General features: G+C 47.1%; 1 protein-coding gene across 4 annotated transcripts in view; it reads right to left on the minus strand.

Moving 5' to 3' along the window:
• The window catches only part of PTPRA (protein tyrosine phosphatase receptor type A), a 119,406-nt gene that overhangs the window by 25,827 nt on the left and 67,833 nt on the right, over positions 1–25,746 (minus strand). Inside the window, exon 4 of one of the 4 annotated variants that reach the window (XM_072927889.1) lies at positions 8,140–8,333. The exons of 2 other annotated variants lie outside the window; for them this stretch is intronic. The gene's annotated coding sequence lies outside the window, so the exon portion shown is untranslated. The remainder of the gene's footprint in view (positions 1–8,139; positions 8,334–25,746) is intronic. One more of the 4 variants, XM_041715618.2, reaches the window with a different exon arrangement.

Below are 25,746 nucleotides of genomic sequence, written 5' to 3' on the forward strand. Positions count from 1 at the left end.
CCAGCACCACCTACTTCCATGTTTTTCCTCCCCCTCCAAAAGAAAACCTGGCAAAAATCGACCTTACTCAGTGGCCAAAAGGTCAGACAAACCCCGAACCAGAAGGAAATCAAGCTCTGGAGATAAGAGCTTTCCACAGGCTCCATCCAGGGCTGGCCAGCCCTGCTGCTGCAAGCAGGGCAGGGCTTTCTCCAAGGGTCCCACTGGTGTGAGCAGTCAGCATTCCAGAGGGTTTCACCGCCAGTTAAAATATCTGTCTGCATGAATTTGAACTGATTCAGTCCTCCTGTCACTGGTGAGAGCAGCAGTGGTCCTGCACTGCCTCCCCCAGGTTGTGCTCCAGGGTGGGATGTCAGGAAAAACCCACAACCAGCAGTTTGATGGTTTGATGACATATTCCACTCATGGTGATTAATACGCCCCACTCAGCCTGGTCAGACACTTGCCAGAGTCTGAGACGAGCCTGGTCTACACAGGTTTGGCTTTGGGGAGAAAATTTATTATTTGGTGCCCAGAGAAGCTGTGGCTGCCCCTGGATTTCTGGCAGTGTCCAAGGCCGGGTTGGACAGGGCTTGGAGCAACCTGGGATAGTGCAGGGTGTCTCTGTCCAGAGCAGTGGGGTGGAACTGAATGATCTTTAAGGTCCCTTCTCAACCCAAACAATTCCATAATTCTATGATCTTTGCACCTTTCTGCAGGAGAGGGATTGTCCAAGCATCCCACTGTGGAATCCCACAGAAATAAGGTGCTGATCCTGACAGGACCCATGTGCAAAAGCAGGAGGAAGTTAAACACACTCTGAAACTCCAGAGAATGGAAATGATGGCAGAGAGATGCTCTGAAAACCTCACAAAGACTGATGAAAGCACCAAGATCTCATCATCACAACCACTTCCCTCACTGGGAACCCATCCCTGCCACAGCAAGGACACCATGGCAAAGGAAAGGGGAAGACTTGGCTCCTCTGTAAGAACTGCTAGGAAAAGTGACCACTTGCTGTGTTTTGCTGAATATTTGCACAGAAACACCATTCACTGAGGTGGATATGGCTCCTTTCTCTTCCCCCAGCTTGCTTCTCAAAACAAGAGTTCCCCTTCATTTGGGATCCTGTTCATTTGGGATCCCAATTCATTTTGAGTTCTGTTTATTTGGGATCCCGTTCACTTGGGATCTGCAATCATTTGGAATTCCCATTAATTTGTGGTTTTGTTAATTCATTATCCCACTCATTTGGAATCCCATTTGTTTGGCATTCCCATTGATTCAGTATCCCATTAATTTAGGATCCCTATTCACACTGGGTCTTTGTTCATTTGGGATCCCACTCATCCCATTTCTGCTCCTGTTCTGGGCAAGCTGTGCCAGAGTCTCCCCACGTCCTCACCACACTTTCCCTTGGTGTTAAAGCAGGACATGGAGGGTGGGAGCAAAGAAGGAAAAGCCATAAATCCCCTCTCTGCTCTCCATTACTGGGAAATAACCCACAAAGGACAGAAGAGTTTGGGTTTATTTCCATAAACCATGATTGCTACATGGATGAGAGCTACAGGAGATCCCTGGACTGGCTGCAAAGCCCCTTTGGGATGGTCTGATGATCACAGAATGGTTTAGGTTGGAAAAGACCCTTAAGCTCATCAAGTCCAGCCATCGATGAGGGTCACTCCTTCGCTGAGCTGGCAGCACAGCTCTGGGATTACATCAGCAGGCAGGGAGCTCTAAACCCCCCTTGATTCCACATTTAATCAGTTCATTGATCCATGAGTGGATTGCAGGAGGAGGAAGGGCTTGGCAAGGGGAGATAATGCAGGATTTCCCCAAGCTTTCGTGAAGAAAGCTGGATGCGGGCGACCCGTGCAGAACCTGAGTTTTTATGGCTTTATCACTGTGACTGTCAGAAGGACAGTCATCACATCATCACCCAAAAATCCAAATCCCTGGAGCTGCTCCTGTGACCGGCAATCAGCTGCTAGAGCTGCTTTATCACCTTAAAACCAGATCCGGAGCAGGGAGCAGGCAAAGAGCCCTGTGCCAGCCCAGCTCCCAGTTCCCTGCTCTAAAACACTCCTTATTCCCAAAAGCAGCATAAATAAACGCCAGCGGTTCATCGCTCCCTGCTCTTTAACATAAAAGGCCTCGAGAGTCCTACCCCAAAGCTGGAGAAACCCGAGTCTCCCTTCCCCCTCGGCTCCCCCTCCCTGCTGGTTTTGGAAATGGAGAGGAAATACTTGTAATGTTATCAACATAAACACAGCTCTTGGCCGGCTGCGACATCCTGCGAGCTCTGCAGAAAAACACCCTGACGTCAGGGCGCCGGCTCTGCCCGGGAGAAGGGAGAAGGGAGAAGGGAGAAGGGAGAAGGGAGAAGGGAGAAGGGAGAAGGGAGAAGGGAGAAGGGAGAAGGGAGAAGGGAGAAGGGAGCTGGAGCCTCTGGCACCGCTGCTCCGGAGGCTTGGGATGCTCGGCACTGTGGCTCCTTCTGTTCTCAAAGATCAGGCTTGGAAATCTTGGTAATTGCCACTGGTGTGCCCGTAGATGTTGTATATATAGGTATTATTTTTGTGTGTGTAGATATAGATATGGGTATTGATATAAATATAGATATATATAGAGATAGATATATATAGAGATGGATATATATAGATATATAGATATAGATAGATATAAATATAGATAGATATAGATATAGATATAGATATAGATATAGATATAGATATAGATATAGATATAGATATAGATATAGATATAGATATAGATAGATATAGATATAAATATAAATATAGATAGATATAGATATAATATAGATAGATATAGATATAGATGATATAGATATAGATATAGATATAGATATAGATATAGATATAGATATAGATATATAGAAATAGAAATAGAAATAGAAATAGAAATAGAAATAGAAATAGAAATAGACATAGATATAGAAATAGAAATAGAAATAGAAATAGAAATAGACATAGATATAGACATAGCTATAGACATAGCTATAGACCTAGCTAGATATAGATATAGATATAGATATAGATATAGATATAGATATAGATATAGATATATATATAGATATAGATATAGATTAGATATAGATATATAGAAATAGAAATAGAAATAGAAATAGAAATAGAAATAGAAATAGAAATAGAAATAGAAATAGAAATAGAAATAGAAATAGAAATAGATACAGATATAGATAGTGTATGTACACTACATTCTTCCATAAACTGCTTGGGATCTTATAGGAAAAGCTGGATTTTAAGCTGCAGGATGTATGTTTTAAAAGAAGCATCTCTTGTCAAGCTGATTGATGCCAGAGGAGGGAGAGAGAAAAAAAAATAAAGGAAATAATCTCTTTATAAAGTAATAAGTGGATTCAAAATGCCTGTGCCGGTGCTACAGGGGGAGGTCAGGCTGTAGGATCACCCCAGCATGCTTCCAGAATGCAAAGAATTAGAGTTTATTGCTGCAGAAACTGCCCAGATCCAACCCGGATACAGCCGTCCACAATCAAAGGCAGGATTTACCCCCACCTCTGACATATTCCTAATTCCTGGAAAATGAGGCAATCTTTTTTCTGTGTGCACCGAGGAGACACAACCTGAATTCTAACCAGCTTTGCTGGGACCCCAGAAATCCCTGCTGTCATCAGGAGGATGCTGAAAGGCAGTGGCTCAACTCAGACTGCTTCATGCTGGCTCCAACTGCAGCGAAAAATAAAAATAATTTTCATTTTTCCTTTTTATTTGTTGGCAGGGAGAGAGGGTGCAGAACTGGGAGCAAGGTTGGCTCTTTGAAGCAGCTCACAGTAGGGCGAGAACAAGCATGAGCTTAAAGAAAGGGGAAAAAGGTCATTTTTTAAATTCTTTTTGGTGGCAGCAAGCCATCAGCATGGCTCAGCCACCCTGCAAAACAAACCTGCCATTCCCTCTCCCCCTCCCTGCTCCTTTTAAATCCTGTTTGTGGATTTCCAGCCTCCCACTGGAGCTGCCATCCACGGCAGAGGAGTTTGTTTGATAGCAGGGCAACTTCATCATAACCCAAACCTCTCAATGAGATGCAGAGGATGCAAAAACACACACGGAATGGCTGAGGGCTGTGGCGAGTTGGCCATCACAGGCAGAGAAGAATTGAATTTAGGGAGGAAAAAGGGTTTTGTTGCACTAAAACGCAGTGACTAATTCCTTGCATGTGTCTCCGAAGCTGAAGCGAGGCCTTTGATGTGTCACTGAACATTATCCCCCACCCTCTGCTGTTCCACTCCTCACCAGAAAAGATGAATCACAGCAGCCATTCACCCTTTCTTGAAAATCCATTTAGTTTTCTTTCTGGGGTTTTTTTTATTATTATTTTAAATAAACAGGCAGCTTCCACATGAGTGACAGCTCCTGCACGGAGTGGGGCAGGAGGAGGAGGATGAGCCTGTGGGCAGGACCTGGAGCTTGGCTTTCTTCACCTGCTCAACCTTCCACAAATCACTGCTTTCCTGCACATCAGGATTTGCTCATGGATAGTTTGGAAGGCACCTTAAAAACCATCCAGTTCCAACCTCCTGCTGTGACAACTTCCACTTAGGTTGTTTCGAGCCCTGTCCAGCCTGACCTTGGACACTTCCAGGGATCCAGGGACAGCCACAGCTTCTCTGGACAACCTGTATGAGGGCTTTAACAACCTCACATTATTGAATTTCTCCACCTAATTCTGCTTTCTGGCAGTGTGAAGCCATTTCACGCTGTCCCATCACTCCAGGCCCTTTTTCAAAATCCCTTGCCAGCTCTCCTGGAGCCCCTTCAGGCACTGGAAGGTTTTGAAGGCCTCCCTGGAACCTTCTCTTCTCCAGGTGAACATCCCCAGCTCTCCCATCTATCTCCAGAGCAGAGGGGCTCCAGTTCTTGGAGAATTTTCATGTCTTTCAGTTCAGCAGGTGAACACACACTCATCTTTCAAAGAGAAACATCGTGAATATGTGCAAGGAGGGAACCCAACCCTATTCCCACATGGATTTCTGAGCACTTAGAAATATCTGTCACTGTTAGGATAAGGTTAAAATCTGCTGGTCTGAACCAGGGTCAGTCTCTCCTGTGGATATGAACCTGAGCGAGATGTTAACCCATCCTATGGGGATCCTCTCTCAAAGCCCACCCAGCACCTCCTTAGAGATCCACCTGCAGAAGATCTACAACAAAGTGCCAGGGACCAGCAGCAACGGGCTGGAAGAGGAGTTCAAGGTGAGCAGCGTGGCTGTGGTCCTGGAGGAGCTGCTGGGACGGTGCAGGGATCACCTGGCACTGGGTGGCTCTGACACTCCCCTCTGCTTTGCTCCTTGCCCTGCAGAAGCTCACTTCAATCAAAATCCAGAATGACAAGATGAGAACGGGCAATTTGCCAGCCAACATGAAGAAGAACAGGGTGCTTCAGATAATTCCGTGTAAGGCTGGTTTGGCTGAGTGTCCGGTGGGTGTGGGGACAGGAATTGGGCTGGAGAAATGGGACAAAAAGGGACCTTGTGGTGTTCAAGGAGAAGGGCAAAGTCCTGCCCCTGGGGAGGGACAAGCCCAGGCACCGGGCTGGGCTGGGGTCACCCAGCTGGGTGGAAAAGCAGCTGCCAGGAAAGGACCTGGGGGTCCTGGCAGCCTGCAGCCTGAGCCTGAGGCAGCAAAGTGCCCTTGTGACAAAAGGGACAGTGGTGGCCTGGGCTGTGTGGGACAAAACACTTCCAGCAGGTCCAGGGAGGGGATCCTGCCCCTCTGCTCAGCACTGCTGAGGCCACCCCTGAGCACTGGGTCCAGCTCTGCCTCCCCAGCACAAGAGGGACAAGGACAGAGTGGGGAGAGCCCAGGGAGGGGGCTGGAGCATCTCTGCTCCCAGGAAGGGCTGGGAGAGCTGGGATGCTCAGCCTGGAGAGGAGAAGGCTCTGGGGGCCTCATCCCTGTCCATCCACACCTGCAGGGAGGGTGCAGAGAGCACAGAGCCAGGCTCTTGGCAGGGGTGGCCAGGGACAGCACAAGGGGCTGTGGGCACACACTGACCACAGGAGGGTCCCTCTGAACATCAGGAACACCTTTTGGCTCTGGGGGTCACCAGGTGCTGACACAAATTGCCCAGGGATGTTGTGGATTCTCCTTCCATGGAAATATTCCAAATTTGTCTGGACACCGTCCTGTGCAACCGGATCTGGCAGCTCTGCTGGTGCAGGAGGTTGGATCAGATGACTTCCAGAGGATCCTTCCAAAATCAATCAGTTCTGTAACTGTCCTGCAAACTTTTCAAAAAGCAAAGCTGCAGAGATTGAAGCTCATAGTGGAGTTAGAAATCACCCAGCACTGAGAAGGAGATCCCTACACCATGCAGGATGTTGGAAGGGATTCACAAGGATCACCAAGTCCAGCTCCTGATCCTGAACAGGACAACCCCAAAAATCACACCATGTGCCTGAGTGCACCATCCAAACACTTCTGGAACTGAAAAATAAACTGACGCGGTTTTCAGCAAAAACAAAACAAAACAAAACAAAAAAAACAGAGAAAAACAACAAATATGGATGTTTTTGGGACATTAAATAGTTCAACTTCCTACAAAGATGCAGAAATGGTGACAGTGGGTACCAGTCACTGCACCACAGAATGGTTTGGGTTGGAAGGGCCCCTAAGGATCACCCAGTTCTAACCCCCACAATTAATCCCCTGTAACTGGCACATCAGACCTCGCTCTTCTGTAATGTCTTGCTTTTAGGAAAGAATTCTGTCCCTGAATGTTTAAAAACAAGCAACTACTAACAAAGAGCCTAAATCTCATGATTTTTGATGGTCTCATGCTAAAATCATGAGAGTAAAAGCCAAGGGATGAGGTTACATCCCTGGATGAAGCCAGGAACAGATCTATGGCACATCTAAGACCAAAGCCCTCGAAGATCCTTGTCCATGGAAGGGCACCCCTACCACAAACACCACCTGCAAACCACCCAATGTGCCTCTGAGGGAAAGAACAAATACAAATTATTTTCCTAATAATGATTTTCCTAATAACTCTCATAATTAGGACAGGTTTAATTTGCCCTCAGCCACTGTTTTCTCCTGGCACCACAGATGTGTGATCACGGGAATACGTGCCAGTTGCTACTGCAGAATAAACTTGTGGGTGGCTTGGGGAACAAATTATGGAAGAGACAGAGGGGATGAAAAGCTTCCTGGGCCTGTAGCAATGGAGAATGACCAGCTGGAGAGGGTTTCCTAAAGGACAGAGCATCAAGGAGGAACAGGTGAGTGCCAAGAGAAGGGGAAGTTTTGAGGAGGGAGCTGTCAGGGCATGGAGGAGGACCAAGTCCAAGCCTTGACCAGGAGGGAGGTGCTGGGATGGAGGTGAGGGATGGGGTGCAGCAGGAGCTGTGCTGCCAAGGGGAGAGGGAGGTGAGACCTTCTCTGGGATGATTAACACAGACCTGCCAAAGAAACGCCCTCAGAGCTTATAAAAACCCCTGGCTGGTTGGTACAAACCACTCTCCTGGTGTGCTTTCCCCACGGGATCAGCACTGCACCGGGAAGTGGAGAACAACTGCCAGAGAGGCACGGGAGAAGCTGCCTCAACTCATTATTCAAAACCATTAATTAATAATCAAAACAAAAGAAGTCAAGGCACACAGGAATGTATTTCCTTAAATATCACGTTCTAGGGTGTCCCCTCCTAAGTCCCAGGCGTGTACAAAGGAAACACGAGCACGGTTCACATCCCAGCTATGGAAAGGAGGGGTTGATTTTGACGGAGGAGTCAGGATGAAGGATGGCTATTATTCAGCATGACAACATCCCTACCTAGCAAAATGCCTTTCAGAGAGAGCGAACGGTGCGTGGGGAGGAGAAACGAGGCTGAAAATAAAAGAAACCCCCACAAAGAGATTACAAAAAAAAAATTAAAAGCCCAGCATTTCTGCAGGACCGGGATGAAGTCCCAGCTCCACGCCAGGATTGAGCCGGGAGCGTTCAGGGGTGAGGGCTTGGAGCATCCTACTTAAAACAAAGGTGTCGGAGGGGGATCATTGGCATGACAGCCTTAAAAAAAAAAATCTCATTAGAGAGGCTCAGCCCCAAATTCAAACGCATGCGTTGGGTCATGCAGCTGAATCTCCGTGGTTGTGCTTACCCTGAAATCCACCCGGGACACCTGTAGGTGAGGGGAGCAGCCAGCCCGTCCCACGGAGCAGCCCAGGGGGATAAGAAAGTGCCACGGAGCCGTGAAATCACCGCTTTTACCTGCGGTAATTCCGCACCGCTGCTCCGTTCAGCCCTGTTGCCACAGTAACACTTGTGGTGTAGCCGAGATCACTGATTATGAAACTAGGGAAAAAAAAAAAAAAAGAAAAAAAAAAATCAGAGGCTGCTAATTAGGATATACTCCAGTTCTCCAAAAGCTCCGTGTTAATGACATTACGATTGCGAGCGCAGGGAAAACAGATGTCAGGAGGAATCACCTCGGTCAGCAGCACCCCGTGGCCAGCAGCTGCTTTTTTTTGGGTTTTTTTTTTTTACAGACAGGTCTTAAAAATTCAGCCTGCAAATTCTCTGTAAGATCGACTTGTTTTCGCCTCTTTGAACAAACGTGCAAGACTCGGTGGAACAGTCTTTACTCTTTACATATATTTGCATGTATTACACTGGGAGGAAAAAAAGAAAAAAAAGGGTTGAGGATGAGGTACAAATGGTGACAGCCAGAGCGGGGCCAGAGATGCATCCCCTGCATCTCTCATTAACAGTGTTGCTCTGTTTTCCAGATAAACCAAAATCATGATTTTACCAGCGGCTGCGAGGGTTTATAAACAAGGTTTGCAAACGAGGGGATCTGGATTTGAAGCGTATTCCTCCCTGACTTCTGTGAGTGCCAAAAGCATTGTGAGGCACGTCTTCTGCTGAAGGTTTCAAGCTGAAAAGTCTGACTGGAGCAGTTGTGCTGCCAGACACGACTGTTTTTCAGCACAATCCACAAATAAGACATTGGAGCGTGTTTCCAGGTGAAAGGAAAATTGCCTGACAGGTATTTCTGGAGCTGCAGGCCCAGAGAGATGCTGCCTTAAAAAGTCAGCTCATCAAAATGCCACGATTTTTCCATTTTCTCAGATGGCCAATCTAGTGAGGCGATGAAATGCTGCTGAACACGCAGGGCCAGGGAAAAGTGAGTTCATGGATTTTAGAGAGTTTTAAAGAGCTTCCTATCCTGGAAGTGTCCAAGGCCAGGTTGGACAGGGTTTGGAGCAACCTGGGATAGTGGAAAATGTCCCTGCCCATGGCAGGGGGTGGAACAAGATGGTCTTGAAGGTCTTGTCCAACCTGGCTTTGAGGATTTCCAGGGATGGGGCAGCCACAGCTTCTCTGGGCAACCTGTGCCAGAGTTTTACCACTCTCATTGTAATAAACACGTTCCTTACATCCAGAATTTAGAGAACAACTGGGAACCCACCTCTTTATTCCCTGCTTTGAGGCAGGGAAATAAGTGAGATTAATTTTTTTTCTCCAGCAGCATCACCTAAAGCCTTGAAGGCACTGAGTCCCCCACTCACAACTGCACGAAGTGATTTCTTCTCCCACTCATCAGCAATACTGAGGAAGTGTTAGATGGAGTGTTAATTACCTCTAAAGGTGATTTATTAGCTGGAAACAATACAAGACACCCACTGACCACCACACACGAGCAACTGGCCAAGCATGAGGGGACACCCAGTCCTGAGCAGAATGGGATTGGCACATTGCAGATAACAAATTAATACAACCAGTGGGATTCGGCTGCATTTGATGGTTTAGTTAGAGGCATTATTTCCAACCTTTTAATAGGCTTATTTACAGGAATTAGCCCTTTAATGCCCTGTGCTCGTGTATCCAGTGCAGTGTAAGCCAGCAGGATGTGACCACAGAGAGAGAACATCTGCTTTTGTGAGCACTTAGGGAAATTATTGCCAATTACATGGACGGCAGGTGAGGGCAGCTGGGGAGGGAGGATGTGCCAGGAGGGATGAGAAGCTTTGCTAGAAGCTGATGTGAGCAGGAAGTGCCCGTGGAACATCAATATCTCAGCAAAAAGGAGCTGTTGCCCAGAGTGCCACCAAAATGCCCTCAGCAAGGAAAGGATTCCCAAGGCCTGCAGAGTTTAGGGGTGATCCCTGTTCTTTCACACCGTCAGCATTTGGAGCACATCAGTCTCCCGTGCTCCTGAAAGATGACCACACCCTGCCTGCCTCCAGTGGCTCTATTTCCACCTTTATCTTTCTTCTTCTCCATCTGTTTTCTATCAATTTCTCTGATCTGCCTGTTCTTCTCCTTTCCATCTCCCATGCCCAAGAGACATTATTATTTAAAGCAAAGTGATGCTGCAGGCTCAGGTCATGGAGCCAAACCAAGCTGGGCACCTTCTATCATTGCTACTGCTGTAAAGACTCATGTAAAAATGTATTTATGAGCGTGACCAGAAGGTCAAGGGAGGGGACTCTGCCTCCAGTGCTGTGTCCAGGTCTGGGATCCTCAGTACAGGAAAGATGTGGAGTTGCTGGAGCAAATCCAGAGGAGTCCAGGAGATGCTCCAAGGGCTGGAGCCAGGCTGGGAGAGCTGAGGGTGTTTACCTGGAAAAGGTGAACACCCTCAGGTGAGCTCAGAGCCCCGTGCAGGGCCTGAAGGGGCTCCAGGAGAGCTGGAGAGGGACTGGGGACAAGGGATGGAGGGACAGGACCCAGGGAATGGCTCCCACTGCCACAGGGCAGGGATGGATGGGATACTGGGAAGGAATTGTTCCCTGGCCAGGGCTTGGAGCCACCTGGGATAGGTGTTAGGTGTCCCTGCCCATGGCAAGGTGTGGAACTGGATGATCTTTAAGCTTCCCTCCAACCCAAACCATCCTGTGATTTTGTATTTCTGAGATTTATACACCTATAAACCTATTATAAACCTAATATAATATAGCTACTACAAATTATATACAGATTTTGCTATAAACCTACCATAAACTCAATATCTCTGCAATAAACATATTTCCTGCTGACTCAAGATTGTAAGAACTACTCCTAAACACCATGGTAGGTACAAGCCCCTGCTGATACCAACACAAAACCTAATGTTCAGCGATTCTGCAAAATATATAATTAAAATACAGCTTCTTATCTTTGAAGTGATTAACCAACATCCTGGGACGACTGACTTTTAGCCCTCCCATGTTATTCACAATTCATCCTCTATTTTCATCCCTCCAACAAAAGGCTGAACTCAACTGTATTATTGTCAGCCAGGGCTTTTATCTCCAGCCTTCGGAGCAGTCAAGGCATGGCACAGAACAATGGCTCTCACAGGAGAACAAATACAATCTGAACAAAAATACCCTGTTGCGAAGGTCCAAACCAGCCTTTTTTTTTTTTTTTTTTTTGGGGGGGGGCACAGCCTGCTAGCTGGGAATTCCAGAGCACCCTATATATAAAAAAAAAAAAAAAGAAAAAAAAAAAAGAAAAAAAAAAAAAAGAAAAAAAAAGAGAAAAAAAAAAAGAGAGAGAATTTGGACTCGGATAGGGAAAGTGACCTGACATTCAGCACAACCAGGATGGCATTTAAAATTAGAGTATCACATCAAAGCAAAGCTCATGGCTCGTAGGAAAGCTGAAGTTGGAGGAGCAAGCCCAGAGGTCCATGGAGATGTTGGCCCACATGGCCACAGTGCAGATGCTGGGGAGCTCCAGATGGGATCTCCTCTCCAGGAAAGCCCCGGCACAAACCACAACGATTTCTCTTGTGAAATCCACCCCAAAAGCAACCACAGAGCAGCTGAGTGTGGTTTCCACATCCTCAGCCAAGGGAGCAGCACCTGCTTCTGCTTTTGGGGCTCGGTAGAGAAATGCTCCTCCCCAGCAGTGGCTGGGCAAGGAACTGGGTCTGGCTGTGGTGTCCTCCCCACTGGACACAAGGGTTTCCAGCAGCAACAGGGCTCTGGGATCAGGAGCCACCCCAAGGACAGGAAAAGCATGACTAACAGCCCTGGCAAGGTGGGATTTTGGGGGAGGGGACAGCAGAGCCATGGTGGTCCACAGAGGCCACCAGCCTCCATGACCAGCCCGTCTTCCTCCCCTCCAGATGGAGCTGCAGGAGAAGCCGGAGGTCCCCCCCATAAGGAAGGTGGATGCACCCCATCATCTCCAGGAACAGAACCACAGAATTATGGAATGGTTTGAGTTGGAAGGGATCTTACAGACCATCCACTTCCACCCTGGACACCTTTCACTACTCCAGGTTCCTCCAAGCCCTGTCCAACCTGGCATTGGGCACTTCCATGGATCCAGGGGCAGCCACAGCTTCTCTGGGCACCCTCACAGGGAAGGATTCCTTCTCAATATCCAACCCTGCCCTTTGTAGGTTTGCAGCCATTCCCCTTTGTCCCGTCACCTGCAGCTCAGTGCTAGAACAGAGAACAACAAATTCGAGGCAATTTCATCAAAGCCAGCAAATTACCCGTTCAATTATCCCGTCCTGCTGTGTAGTAGTAAAACACCCATCAATCAAAAAGTACAGAGCCCCCCAAAATAATGCTCCCATCCTCTGGTGAGGCAATTCTGTGCTGAAAAGCTGCTCAAAAGCCTGGAAGAGTTGCTGTGCTCGGTGCAGCAGCTGCCGGAAGGAACAGCTCCTCTGGAGTGTTTGGAGATTGTGTTTGCACTGGGGCCACAAATATTTTTGGACACACGTAGGTAGGGGTGAAGAGTGAAGAGATGAATCCTGGTCATTCCAGGTGCAAAAGAAATACAGAGAGAGAATTTCAAGTTTTCTCGATGACAGCAGAGCCTGGACGCATATGAAAGAGACAGCAGAGTCAAGGTAATGCTGGAATTCAGTTTTTTATGGCCCATTTTGCTTTTTTTCCAATAAACAAGGTCTCCCTGAGCAGCCATTAAACATCACCATTTGTCACTTAGATTTTAGTGATATGAAAATAAACATTAAGAGGCTACAGCAGAGCTCAAATCCCCCTGAGTTAGGCACGAAAACCAACCAAAATGATGCTGAATTCAATTCATTTCAATCCCATCCAGAAGGACAGAGCTCTCCACTCAGGTTGAATCATTCCACCAGCAATGAAGACGACAGCACCCGAGACATCCCCATCCTTGAAAGTCCTTGCTGTTCCTTTCAAAAGGCTTTGAAAAGCAGCTTTCCTACAAAAACACCCATTTCCATCACGCCCTGGAGAGGAACATAATACACAGAAGGCTCCTCAGTGTTGCTGTTAAATAAGAGACCCCCCAAACCAGGCATGAAGTGGTACAGGAGCTCCCACACAACAGAGAGGGCTTTCTGTGCCTGCAGGGACACAACACAAACTCTGTTGCCCGACGCCAGGACGGTGTTTGGCGGCGCGAGGGCTCAGCCTGACAAACTCATCTCGTTTTTACAGAGTTGTGGCATGGCTTGGGTTGGAAAGGACCTTCAAGACTGTTCAGTTTCACCTCCCTGACACAGACAGGGACATCTTCTGCCAGACCAAGTTGCTCCAGCCTGGTTTTCAACATTTCCAGAGATCCAGAGGCAGCCACGGCTTCTCTGGGCACCCTGTGCCAGGGTGTCACCCTCAGAGGGAATGATTTATTCCCAATATCCCATCCATCCCTGCCCTATGGCAGTGGGAGCCATTCCCTGTGTCCTGTCCCTCCATCCCTTGTCCCCAGTCCTTCTCCAGCTCTCCTGGAGCCCTTTAGGCCCTGCAAGGTGCTCTGAGCTCACCTGAGGGTGTTCACCTTTTCCAGGTGAGCACCCCCAGCTCTCCCAGCCTGGCTCCAGCCCTTGGAGCATCTCCTGAACTCCTCTGGATTTGCTCCAGCAGCTCCACATCTTTCCTGGACTGAGGATCCCAGACCTGGACTGAGGATCCCAGACCTGGACACAGCACTGGAGGTTCAGCATCTTGAGAGCAGATTTTTCATTTTTCACCCACCAGCACCCCGAATCCTTCTGGGCAGGTCTGCTCTCAATCCTTTCATCCCCCAGTCTGTTCTGATCCTGGGAATGCCCCCAGCCAGGCACAGGACTTTACACTTGGCTTTGTTTGACCTCATGAGGATCACAAAGTCCCTCAGCATGGCATCCTGCCCCTCCTGTGCATCACCTGCACCTCTCAGCTTGGGGCCATCACTTCTCACTCCATGCCATGCACCCTGAGGCCATCCTGGCTCAAATATTCCTTGCTGCCCTTAGTTCAAACCAAATCCAGTCCCATCCTTCAGGGACACACATCCCCAAGCTGTCCCAAATCAGACATTCCTGGATGATTATCCATGGGATTGGCTCATCCTAAATGGATTGTACCCCAAGCCATCTTGTGCCTGCACAGCAGTGGCGGAAGATCTCCTGCAATCCTTCCATAACCAAATGCAGGGATGCTCCAAAGAGGAAGGAGAAAAGGAGAAGATGTTATTTTGGGAGGTGCAAAAGGCTTAAAACCAAAATCCTGCAGCTGGAAAAGGGGCACCATGTAAAACACGGACAAAGAAATAGGGATGTTATGAGCAGTCAACTCATTACAGGGTTTTTTTTGGACACACCACTGCTGGGTTAATGGCTGGATTCAATGATCTGAGGTATTTTCCAACCTAAATCAGTGTATGATTCTATTTCTACCTCAATAACACCCTCATGTTAGGGCACTGCTCTCAAAGGAACCATCTCCATATAATTCAGAGATCTAGATGTGATTTCCAGACGTGCCTTAACTTAAACATGAACCAAGCAGCTTCTACTCCACTGTGGAGTATTTTCCTCTACTCCTCTCCCCCACAGCTTTACAGGCATCCCATGGGTTCTGGGTGTGATTTGCCTGCTTTTAAAACCCAAGTTTGCCAGATGTTATGGGATCTCTTTATATCCTGTGTACATCCCTGATCTCCGATGTACAAATGTGTGTACAATTCTACATTTGGACACTGGCTGCTCCCCACCTCCCACTCTGGGAGCTGCAGGAAAAGCACACCTGGAGTCTTTAGAAAACACGGTGCCATCTTCATTCTCAGTGCATGAATTATCCCATGAGCAGTGCAAGGAAGGATCATATCTCCACCACCACTCTGCAGAGGATGAAGACAAAGGATGCCTGAGTGGAATTCTGACTGCTCCCAGCTCCAGAGCAGTGAAGATGACAGGCAGAGCTCAGCCTCTAAAGCAGATTTTGCACCATTGGAAAAGATTGGAAGGGGAAAGCACAGGGAAAAGCAGGGCAACCCCTGCTCTCTCCTGGTGGCCTTTCCTGGCAGAGCAGAGCATTTCAGGTGTGGGATACTCTTAAACCACCTGGAGGAACCAGTTATTCATGCAGAAGCTGAGACATTATTAAGAGTTAAGAAAGTGGGTGACTTTGACTCCTTGCTGGCGTGGACTGGAATTAAAATCAATGAATTTGAAATGAAAGGCCACCCATCCCAGCTCACACCCCAACACATCTCTGGCTGTGACATCAATGCAGGGTCAGAATCAATCCAACACCATCTTCCCCCTGACCTATCTGGACACAGAGATAAGATCCCCAAAACCACCTCACAATATCCAGCCTGGTGGCACTGCCATGGACTGTTTTTTATCCCCACCACTGATTCTCCCCCTGCTCCTCGACGAGGAGGGACAGGAGAAGCTGTAACACATCTCTGAAAGCTGCTTCAGCACAAAGGGAAAGTCCTGGAGGGAAGGGAAGGAAAGTTTCAGGTGATTTGGTTGAAGGATGCAGCTGTTGCTGAGCAGCTTTAACTCCTCTCATCCCAGATTAGCTCCTCAGAACTCACCAGGACATTTCCAGATGTTCCACTTGCTGGAATGATGCCATGTTTGTGTGTCAGACTAAACATCTGTGCTTTTAAGCCTGGGATTTTCAGATCAGATCTATGTGTTTGGAGGGGAAAAATAACAACAGAAACTGTCTGTAAGGGGAGTTCCATTGAACAGTGCCACCATTATCTCTTCCTCCCCATCCCCCACATGACCCCTCCTCCCTCCACAGGCAAAGCAGTTCAACAGATTTCAGGAAAATGTGGAGAAAAATAATATTGTACATTTTCTGTGGGAAAATGTATGAACTGGGAAAGGTGCTGGTCTACCCCATGGGTGTGTGCACCACTCCTGCTCTTACAGGGCATCACTGGAAGTGATGACAGGATCCCTCCAGTCTGGGCTTCAGGGGCTCCATAAATCTCCATGAGCTTCACTTTTCCACCCTCCCAGCTCGCCATCAGCCCTCACTGCTGAAGCAGCCTTTGGTCCCATCCCACCCTCACTTGAAGACAAGAATTAAATATTTCTGTGTTGACAGCTGGTTCTAATTTGGGGTCAGTTGTGGGGAACATGATCTGAGCTTCTGGCCTGATGCCCCATCAGAGAGACACCCAGTGTCCCACCATCAGCATCACCTCGTGCCTCAGCAGCTCTGTCCTCTCCTGCACCTCCCTCACAGGGAAGAATTTATTTCTAATATCCACCTAAACCTGTCCCTGCTGCCCAGCACCTCTCCAGACTTTTCCCTGTGTCCCTCATGCTCCAAAAGCATTTTCATGTGGGGCTTTTGCTTCTTGCCCATTTCTAAAGACCTGAAAAATTACAAGAGCTGGGGTGTGGAACATGAAAATTGGGGGTTTAAGGGCCTGGCAGGCAAAATCCATCAAAGGAGGCTCCTGGGTGAGAGGCTGATGGGAAAGGGCAGGATTTGGAGAGGAGTTGGAAAAAAAAACAGTGAGGAGATGGGGCTGAGCAAAGTGAGGGGTTGTTCCTTTGTGCTGCTGTGTAACCTGAGTGGCAGCACAGATTATGCTGAGTAGCAGAGGTAGGAGAGAGAAAACCACCTGTGCTCGCGTTGATGAAAATAAAAATGGGTGACTGCATGAAAGGGAGAGCTCCTGCTTCTCCTGAGTGTCACTGCTCTGAGCCATCCTCAGATGACCCCAGGCTGTACTGGGAGAGGAAAATTTGAGTTCAAGTCTTACCCTGGAAGTCCTTTGGTTGCACTAGATGGAAGAAGCTCTATTGGGAAATGAAGAAAACACAACGAGGTTTTAATTCCCTGCTGAACTGAGCCCTGGCATTCCCACAGAATGGACCAACAGAAATGGTCTTTTTCCTTTCTTTTTCCTTTTTTTTCCTTTCTTTTTCCTAGCAAAATGAGAAGCATCTCCAACATTTGGCTATTCCATGCCTACCAGGACATCTGTGGTTTGGGTGGAAGAACAACTAAAGGTTTCCATGCAACTCCTCAGTCCCCCCACACACCCATCTATCTCCGGTGTGGTTTGAGAGCAAAATCCATGTTAAGGCAGAGAAAAGTGGATTATTATTTTTTGTTTTTTAATGGATCCTTTGCAGTGCTTTGATCCTGAGGGATCTCAGCAGCTCTGGGAGCACAGATCCCAGCTTGCTGCTCATTCCCATACTGAGGGAGAGAGAAAGTCTCTCAGGGATCTGCATCACCTGCTCATGGATGTTCAAAGTTTTTTATTCACCTTGGGCCGTGTTATTCCAGTTCTTTTCAAGGAGAACTCTTCATGAAAGTCAGTTAAAGGCTGGGCCAGGCTGTATTTACTCTGGCACCTGATTGCCTTCCAGAGTCCTATTTCCTCCCTGAGTAATTAATTAATAGCTTGTCAGTGAGGAGAGGAGTAATAAAGAACTTCACCCCATTATTCCCAAGTCTTTTGCCACTGTGGCCAAACCCTTGACCATGCCCAACACTTGCAGTTTGTCACAGTATTGCAAAATACAGAAGCTACCAATAAAAACCCTGAGATCCTTCTTTTGGGAAGTCACAGGGATTAAGCTGCTTCCAAAGATGAAATGCAAGGTCACCCAGAAGTGCTGGAGCTGATAAAGATCCCCAGGACTGCTTTGTAATCTCTGCCAAACAAATCCAGTATATCAGAAAAAGGTTCAGAAAGGTGAGACACCTGTTATACATCATTTCCAAAGCTCCTGTTGAGGGAAAAAAAAAAAAAATAAAAGAAAAGACATCACTCTTTGCTGCTGCTGCAGGAGCATCAATCCCAAGCTCCACGAGCTTTCCATCCCAAATGCAGCACACCAAAACATGCTGCTGTTGCCCAACTAACCCATTTTTTTTTCCTTCTCTTTATGAACTGGGTGAAAAAGTACAAAACCATCTTATTTCCACTGAGAAAACACAATTCCCTCCGAGCAAGGTGCGATCCCACCTCGCTCTCCCGACGGCGAGTCCCCTCCTGACCTATTTATGGAAGTGCAGCAGTGAGGATTTCAAGGATTTCGGCGTGACCTGCCCTGTAAAAGCCTAAAATTACACTGCCCTACAAAGAGCTGGGATAAATGGACCCCTCTAAGCAAAGGGGTTGCCAGGCTTTTATCTTCCCCCCATTGTTGGCTGATGCTGGAGCGGAATAATGAGACGAATACGAGACACGATTGGAAAACTCTGCCTTAGCAACTCAATTGTATCCCTGATGCCTGTGCTGCCTTTTATACACAGCCACTGGTTTGGAAAGCTGCTCCTGATTTCACACATTCACTCCATAAAGCTGCATTTATGATTTTCTTCCACTTATTTTTGCCTGGTGTTATGGCAAAGGGAATTAGTCGTGGGGTTTGTGGCTGGGACGGAGAAGTGTCATTATTAAAAAGTCTGTGGGGGGATTGATCTGGTTGTGTTTTTGTGCCCTTCATCCAGTCTAGACATGAAGGTCTCAGGATGCAGATGATTTCCACCTCTCTGCAGAAGCTGTGCCACGCTATTAAAAAAAGGGATGAAAGGAACAATAAGCACCAAGATGTGTCTAAAATTAGAGGTTTACAAAACAATCTGAGTTTATAATATCCCCAGTACAATAAAAGCCAAGAGCAAGCAGGCCAATTATTTAAAAACTGCAGGATAAAAGGAAACCTTGATCAAAACTGTTATCAGGGGAACAAATCTATCTTCATTGTGTTGCAGTTTCACTGCTGACTGAAATAACTTTTCTAAAATTGCCACTATGCTGCTAAGAATTAACTAAATAGAAACAACACACCAAAATCAAAACTGCCTTGCCCAAACCATCAACATGACAGCAGCCCACAGTTATTCCCTATTTTCTGCCAAGGTTTCAATTCCAGTGTGGTTTTCCCTCTACGCACCTTCGCTCATCACACAGAAAATGGATGAGTTGATTTCCATGTGATCTTCAGTTAAATTTGCATTTAGGGTCTCAAGTGGTAGCAAAGCTGCAGTTCCAGGACTTTAAGTGAATGGATAAATGAAGAGGAAAACACCGAAATTGTGTTTGCTCTGGTGCTGTTATTATTTTTATTATTAATCTTAAACAAGAAGCAAAATTGATACAACAGCAGTGCCAGAAATATCCTCCTCCTTCTGCCAAGGGAGATGAAAATATCCTTTAAAATACTGGGGGGAAAATAATATTTACAAATCACTGCTGAGAGGAGGGATGCAGAACCGGCAGGGGATCAGAGATTATGCAGCATCCAACTCCTGCTGTCCCTGACCACTGGGAGAATTCAGAAGGAATTAAGAGTTGTCAAGGGGATAAAGTCACTGTCTAGGAGGATGGACTTTTCCTTTGAAAAGCCATCTCTTCTGAGGGTAATCCAGATCCTTCAGAAATCTGACCTTGCTCTGGTGTAAGGGAGTGAACGTTCTCTGAGCACAGATCCTGGGGAGAGCTCCACAGGCTTTTCCTGAGGAGAGGACAGCGGAGCTGAGGTTCAATTCTTGCACGTGAAATAAGAAAATATGAGCTCTGAAGTAGAGAACCAAATAAAGATGGGCACTGCAGTCCCCACAGCCTCAAAACCAGGCACGTGTGGACTGTGCTCACATGCAGCCCCGTGTCTCCAGAACAAACACAACCACGGAGATGGATTGGCTCAGCATCCCACTGCTCAACTAACTGTACCACACAAGTCACTCCTTCATCCAGTGCTCTATAACCCTCATCTTCCTTGCTCCAGCTCTCTTCCATATCCTTGGGACAGAGAGAAACCAAAGAAGAAACCAAACTCAATCCATCTCCTTCCTAAACGCTACACACAGTCCACTTTCTCACCTTTTCCAAACCTCCTCCCACGTCCTACAGCTGTTTCCTCCATCACAACCATCCTTCCTAGATAAGGAATGATTCCCAGATCTCTCCATTTCTCCTTGGAAATCCACACCAAGTCATAGATCCTTGCTTTTCTTCCCATCAACAGGCACAGCACTCATGACCACCAAGCTGTGATTCAGCCACGACACACCAGCGACCAGCAGCCACAAAATTTAATGGTACAGCTGGGTCAAATCCTAACCTGCTTCACAAGGGTTTCTCACCCCAAGGGGAAAAGAGAGGGGAAATAAAAAGTTCATGGCCAGCTACAGGATGTGGATGCCCCTGTGATGCCTCAGGTTTTTGCTTTTATATCTTTCAGATTCTGTGTTGATTTAGTGTGTGGGTCTGAGCTTCATATGAGGGGATGGTGAGCTCTCTTCACAGAGTAGGGAGACAAAGCAATTCCTTCTCCAGATGGGGACCAAGGACAAATGATCCAAATCTCAGGGCCAAGAGCACAAACAACGTGGGCTGAAGAGAGGAAAACAAGAAGGATGGGACTGCCTGGGCTAAAGCTGGAACTGGACAATGAACTCCAAGATGCAAATGGAGCAGAACTGATAAAAGTGAGAGACCCCGTGACTGGTTGTGCATTTTGTGACCATTTTGGTTCATCTTGGGTGCAGCCCTGGCTGGGCTCTTGTGCTGCCCAAGGTGGATCCATTGAGGCCTTTAAATAAATCCCTACTTTATTCTCTAGCTCTGTCTGGTCTCTGTTCTAGGCCAGCCTTCACAAGGCATCACCTGGATCCCTGGAAGTGTCCAAGGCCAGGCTGGAGCAGCCTGGGATGGTGGAAGGTGTCCCTGCCCATGGCAGGGGGTGGGATGAGCTGAGCTTTAAGGCCCATTCTGTGATATTATGATAATACATTCTGCCCCAATTTCTTCCCCATTCTCAGAGCTCACTCCTATGGAGCAAATAGGAAACAGGATTTTTTTTTTGAAGGTGAAAAACAAGAAAAAGCTGTTCAGATCTCAGTGAAAGCATTTTCAGTTCACAAGCTCCAGAGCTGACACCCATGGACACCAGAGAGTTTTGGGAGATGCCTCAGCTGCAGCTTCAGGGAAGGTGAAGAGCACTCCCTGCAAAGATGGTTACACCCTCCTAAGCCTAGAAAGAGTCACAGCAGGGAATAAAAATAATATTTTTTAATGAAAAATATTTCAGAGTAGCAGAATCACAGCCCAGAACAACAGCAACCCTGTAAGCAGTGACAGATCTCCAAGGCCACCACACTCCTCAGCCCAGTGCCCTTCCCAGGAGGAAAGTTTGGTTGGGTTTTTTTTCCCCAGGAGGAAATGAAAGCCACATGGAAGGGATCAATTAGACCATCTGGTCCTACCCACCATGCAGCAAAAACTGCTTCCTACAAGAAATTTCCCAAATTGCTCTATCCAGTCTCACTTATAAAAGTCCAAAGCCATGGAGTTTCCAGTTCTTCTCCTGGGATATGATTTCTCCCTGCAGGAAGCCTTTCCGAGCAAGAATTTCCTTTTGAAAATGTCTTCATCTCAATTTGCTGCCCCCCTCTCTCCCCTGCCTGTGTGCATTTGTGAACTACACTAATGAAACAGATTAATACCAAATAGGAATTACAATTTAGGAATAAATTAGTTTATTTTCCTTTTATCCTCTAGCAAAACCCCTCAACATGTCAAAGGAAGTCTTGAGTCTTCCTGAAATCTTCTTTTTTAAATTGGTCCCACTGCTCATAATTACACCTCCCCTCTATCCATACAAGTTACTTTGCTTTTCTTTCCCTTTCTCCTTTTTTAGGGAGGAGGGAAAGAAGGCAGAGAAAAGAGTAAAAAAGGGTGGGATGAGGGGAGAGAGGAGAGGGATCCATCCCATCTGATCAGCCTTAATTGCTTCCAACACTCCACAAGCGTCTGAAAATGAAGGTGATGATATTGGTGTTGCCTGATGAACATTCCCAGCTTCATTCCAGATGAAGGATCTGAGTTTACCCAATAATTGAGTTTTCTGCACCAGGAAACAGCTTCCACTTCCCAGAAATACCAGAGAGAGAGGCTGAGATGTGGCCAAATCGTGGGCAGCAGCTTGGAGAAAAAAGGTCTAAGGGCTCAAGCGCTGCTCCAGAAAAATAATTGCTCACAAATGTTGGGAGGGCTGCAAGAGACAAACAATGCCCCAAATATCCACCAGGTTGGAGGTTAAGCACATACTGATAAAGGGTGTCAAAAATGCAATGGCTTTGACTGAAAATGCCCTTAAAAAAGCACTAGATGGGAAAACTCTGCTCCAGCCACCATCCTATTCTCCCCAAAGGATTTCATACCCGTGTCTGGTAGTAAAAGCTATTCTAATTTATTACAAAAAATGGTTATTTTGGCCTTGATCATCACTTCAGCAAATAAAGACCCACTGGATCCAAGAGGGTGCTGCCACTTCAAGGTCCTCCCTCTGGGACAGGGACATCATTCACCAGCCCAGGTTACTCCAAGCCCCAACCAATTTGGCTCAGCGTCACTTTTTAAAGGTTTCCACTCCTGCCAGGAGTTTTGCTGGAGATCTTTATTCCCTCTTGTCCAAAAACAATCAACCATGTGTGTGAATCCTCGCCACAAAAGGATCTGAAGGTCTTTTTGGGAATTTTTTAGGTTGCTCCAGGTAGGAAAACCCATCGAGGAAGATGTGAGGGAAGCTCACACTGCAGAGGAACTCTCTGCTTGCTTCTGCAGCAAAATTTAATTCCCAGCCTTGTACAGCATGTTCTGATATTTAAAAAATACTCAGTCGATTTCCACATCTCCTGTGCCCTTTATTTTTCTGACAGCTTCTCCTGGATGGGAAATACAGGAAAATCCAAACTGCAGCAACAGAGCAAAGAGCCAGGAACCACTGCAGCCACTGACCCAGGGCCAGCTTTGGGGTGTTTTTGTTCAAAACACAACTTTTAGAGAGCTGTAAGAATAAATATATATTCTAAACCCTCTAACTCTTATTATAGATCTAAAAAAAAAAAAAAAAAAAGCATTTTTGGAAATAGGAAGTGCATATCCAAAGGGAAAGCCAGAGCACAGGGAGGCAGCCTGCCCTTCCCTGGCTGCACCTCTGCCTTTCTTGGCTGCAAAGAGCAGCAAGGAAGTGATTATAAAGCATTTATTTGCAAAATCACAGCAAATAAATCCAAGAGCAACAACACCCTCCCTCACACTGGTCCTTGGGTGGGGGGGAAATGAAGGAGAGCTTTAGGTCTGACCAGCAGGCAGGTGCATGGCAGGAGAGCTTCACTCCAAAGATTTTTGGGAAGAGCTCAAGCCTATAAAGTGGAATATTCACCCAGGCTTCCCTTCACCTCTGCTGTTTTGAAGCCCTAGAAAATAAAAAGCCTTAGAAAGGCAATGACAGTTGTGGAATGAAAATGCCTGAAAAGGTTAAAAAGAAAAAAAAAAAAAAAAAGACTGGGCTGTTGAATGAGGAAATGAGTAAGGGAGAGCAAGAGAAAATAAAACAGTACAGAAAAAGCCATCTAAATTCTCCTCCCCTTTCCTGGATACAAATACCATCACCAGAAAACCGTAGGAAGCGAATCTGACTGCTTTGAAAATCACTGAGGTCAAAAGCCTGACAGAAGAAAGGAAAAAGGATTAAACAAAGGGATGATATAATCTATCCAGCTATAATTCAAACCTTCGAGGTATAAATAGCTCCACTACAGGGCTCAAGTCAACCACTAATTTACACTGCAATCAGGAGGGGGAGGCAGATACCCATCCCCACAAGCAGATTAATCCTTAATTGCTCATTTTTGCATTTCTGACACCTTTCTTTGAAGTACCAAAGCTGGTAGCATCTCACAAAAGGCGCTGGAAATTGGAGAGATGAGCCTGAGTGCTGCTTGTTTGGTGTTGGAATCCGTGGTATTGATGATTCCGAGATTGTAGAAAGTCTCTGTCTGTCAGCCCCGCTGCCAAAGCAGAAGCCATAATTCGTCTGTGCTGTTTTCAAGGTTGTTTATTCTGTTTATCTCTAACATGTTCTGCTGCCCTGCCGCAGCTCTGTCCTGCAGGGCAGCGTGTGGGGCTCTGCCCTCAGTGGGATGGTACAAACATTAAATACCAGAAACTCCCTGTGCTGGATTTACAATAACGTGCCAATATCTGTCACCTACGTTGAACAGTGTGTCCCCAGCCTAAACCAACAGAAAAATGCCAACACCACAGTGAAACATGGAGGGCATGAAGAAGGAGAAAAAGGACAAGACACACCCAATTTCCTCCATCTTGTCCCCTTTGGACCCCTAATCTGGAATCCTAAAATTTTACTTTTGCACCCGTGCCACACTTAATTATTACTCTTATCAAACACTCAAAGCTTGTAATTCATCCTGTAAGATTGAAAACTCTTTTCCATGGACAGAGATCACAGCCAGTGTCTCTGGGGGCTCTGTCCAGGGGGGTTCCTGACCCCTGCCAGGGTCCCAGGCCTTCCAGGGCAGCCAGAGGGAAGCTCTGGGTTCCCACACTTTGGGGCCCCATGCACAGTCCCAGATGCTGCTGTGGGTCCTCAGTGCAGAGAAGAAAGGAGATGGCCCCAATCCATGGGGATAAGGGAGGATCAAAGGCAGCATTTGCCAGTTTGACACAAAGGGAAGCAGGACTGCACCATGGCTCATGTTTCACAATGTTTTTCCAAGGCTTTAACTGCAGATAAATACTTACTGGGATAGTCAAATACTTGTGAGCACTTCAATCACTTCAGAGGCTCTGTGAGTCCCTCTAGGAATACTGGTGAGGATGGGGTGGGTGTGTGGTGTGAGGTAAGAGCAGGAACATCAGGATCATCAGCTGCTGGTGGCTTCCAGAGAGGGACACCCAACCCCTTCCCCAGTGTTGTGTCCTTGATTCATCTTGATCCACGTGAGGAAGGCGGTGACAGTGATGGGAAGGCAACTGTAGGGGAGTTTCTTCATCCCTGACACATCCTCTATGCAACTGCATCCAATTTTAGGGGAGAAATTCCTTCATTCTCCACCACACTGTCAGCTTCTGAAGCTGGGTTCAAGAGCACAACCCTTCCTGTCCCTGTGTGCATCCCGTATTCCCAGGTGGAATGGCTGTGTCCAGACACTCCCTGCACGTGTCCTGTGGGTTAATTAACCACCCTGCCTGTTAATGACCCTCACAGCATCCCAGACTATCTGAATTGAATGAAAATGCCATCCTAGAACCAGAATAATGCAGTGGTTTAGGTTGGAAGGGATATTAAAGCCCATCCAGTGTCACCCTGTGCCATAGGCAGGGACACCTTCCACCATCCCAGGTTGCTCCAAGCCCCATCCAACCTGGCCTTGGGCACTTCCAGGGATCCAGGGGCAGCCACAGCTTCTCTGGGCACCCTGTGCCAGGGAACAATTCCTTCCCAAAATCCCATCCATCCCTCCCCTCTGGCAGTGGGAAGCCATTCCCCCTTGTCCTGTCCTTCCATCCTTTTCCCAAAATCCCTCTCCAGCTCTCCTGAAGCCCCTCCAGGCACTGAATCCCCCCTTCCCTGCTGCCCACAGTGTGGGATCAGCCAGGACATGTCCATCCTTTCATCCACCATCATCCCCAAAACTTTCAGGGCTGCCATATCCCATATCCCTGCTATTTTTTGCTGATGAGAAGCATCCCATATAAAAATTCC

The sequence above is a fragment of the Taeniopygia guttata genome, chromosome 4, assembly GCF_048771995.1.
Source record: "Taeniopygia guttata chromosome 4, bTaeGut7.mat, whole genome shotgun sequence".
NCBI lineage: Eukaryota > Metazoa > Chordata > Aves > Passeriformes > Estrildidae > Taeniopygia > Taeniopygia guttata.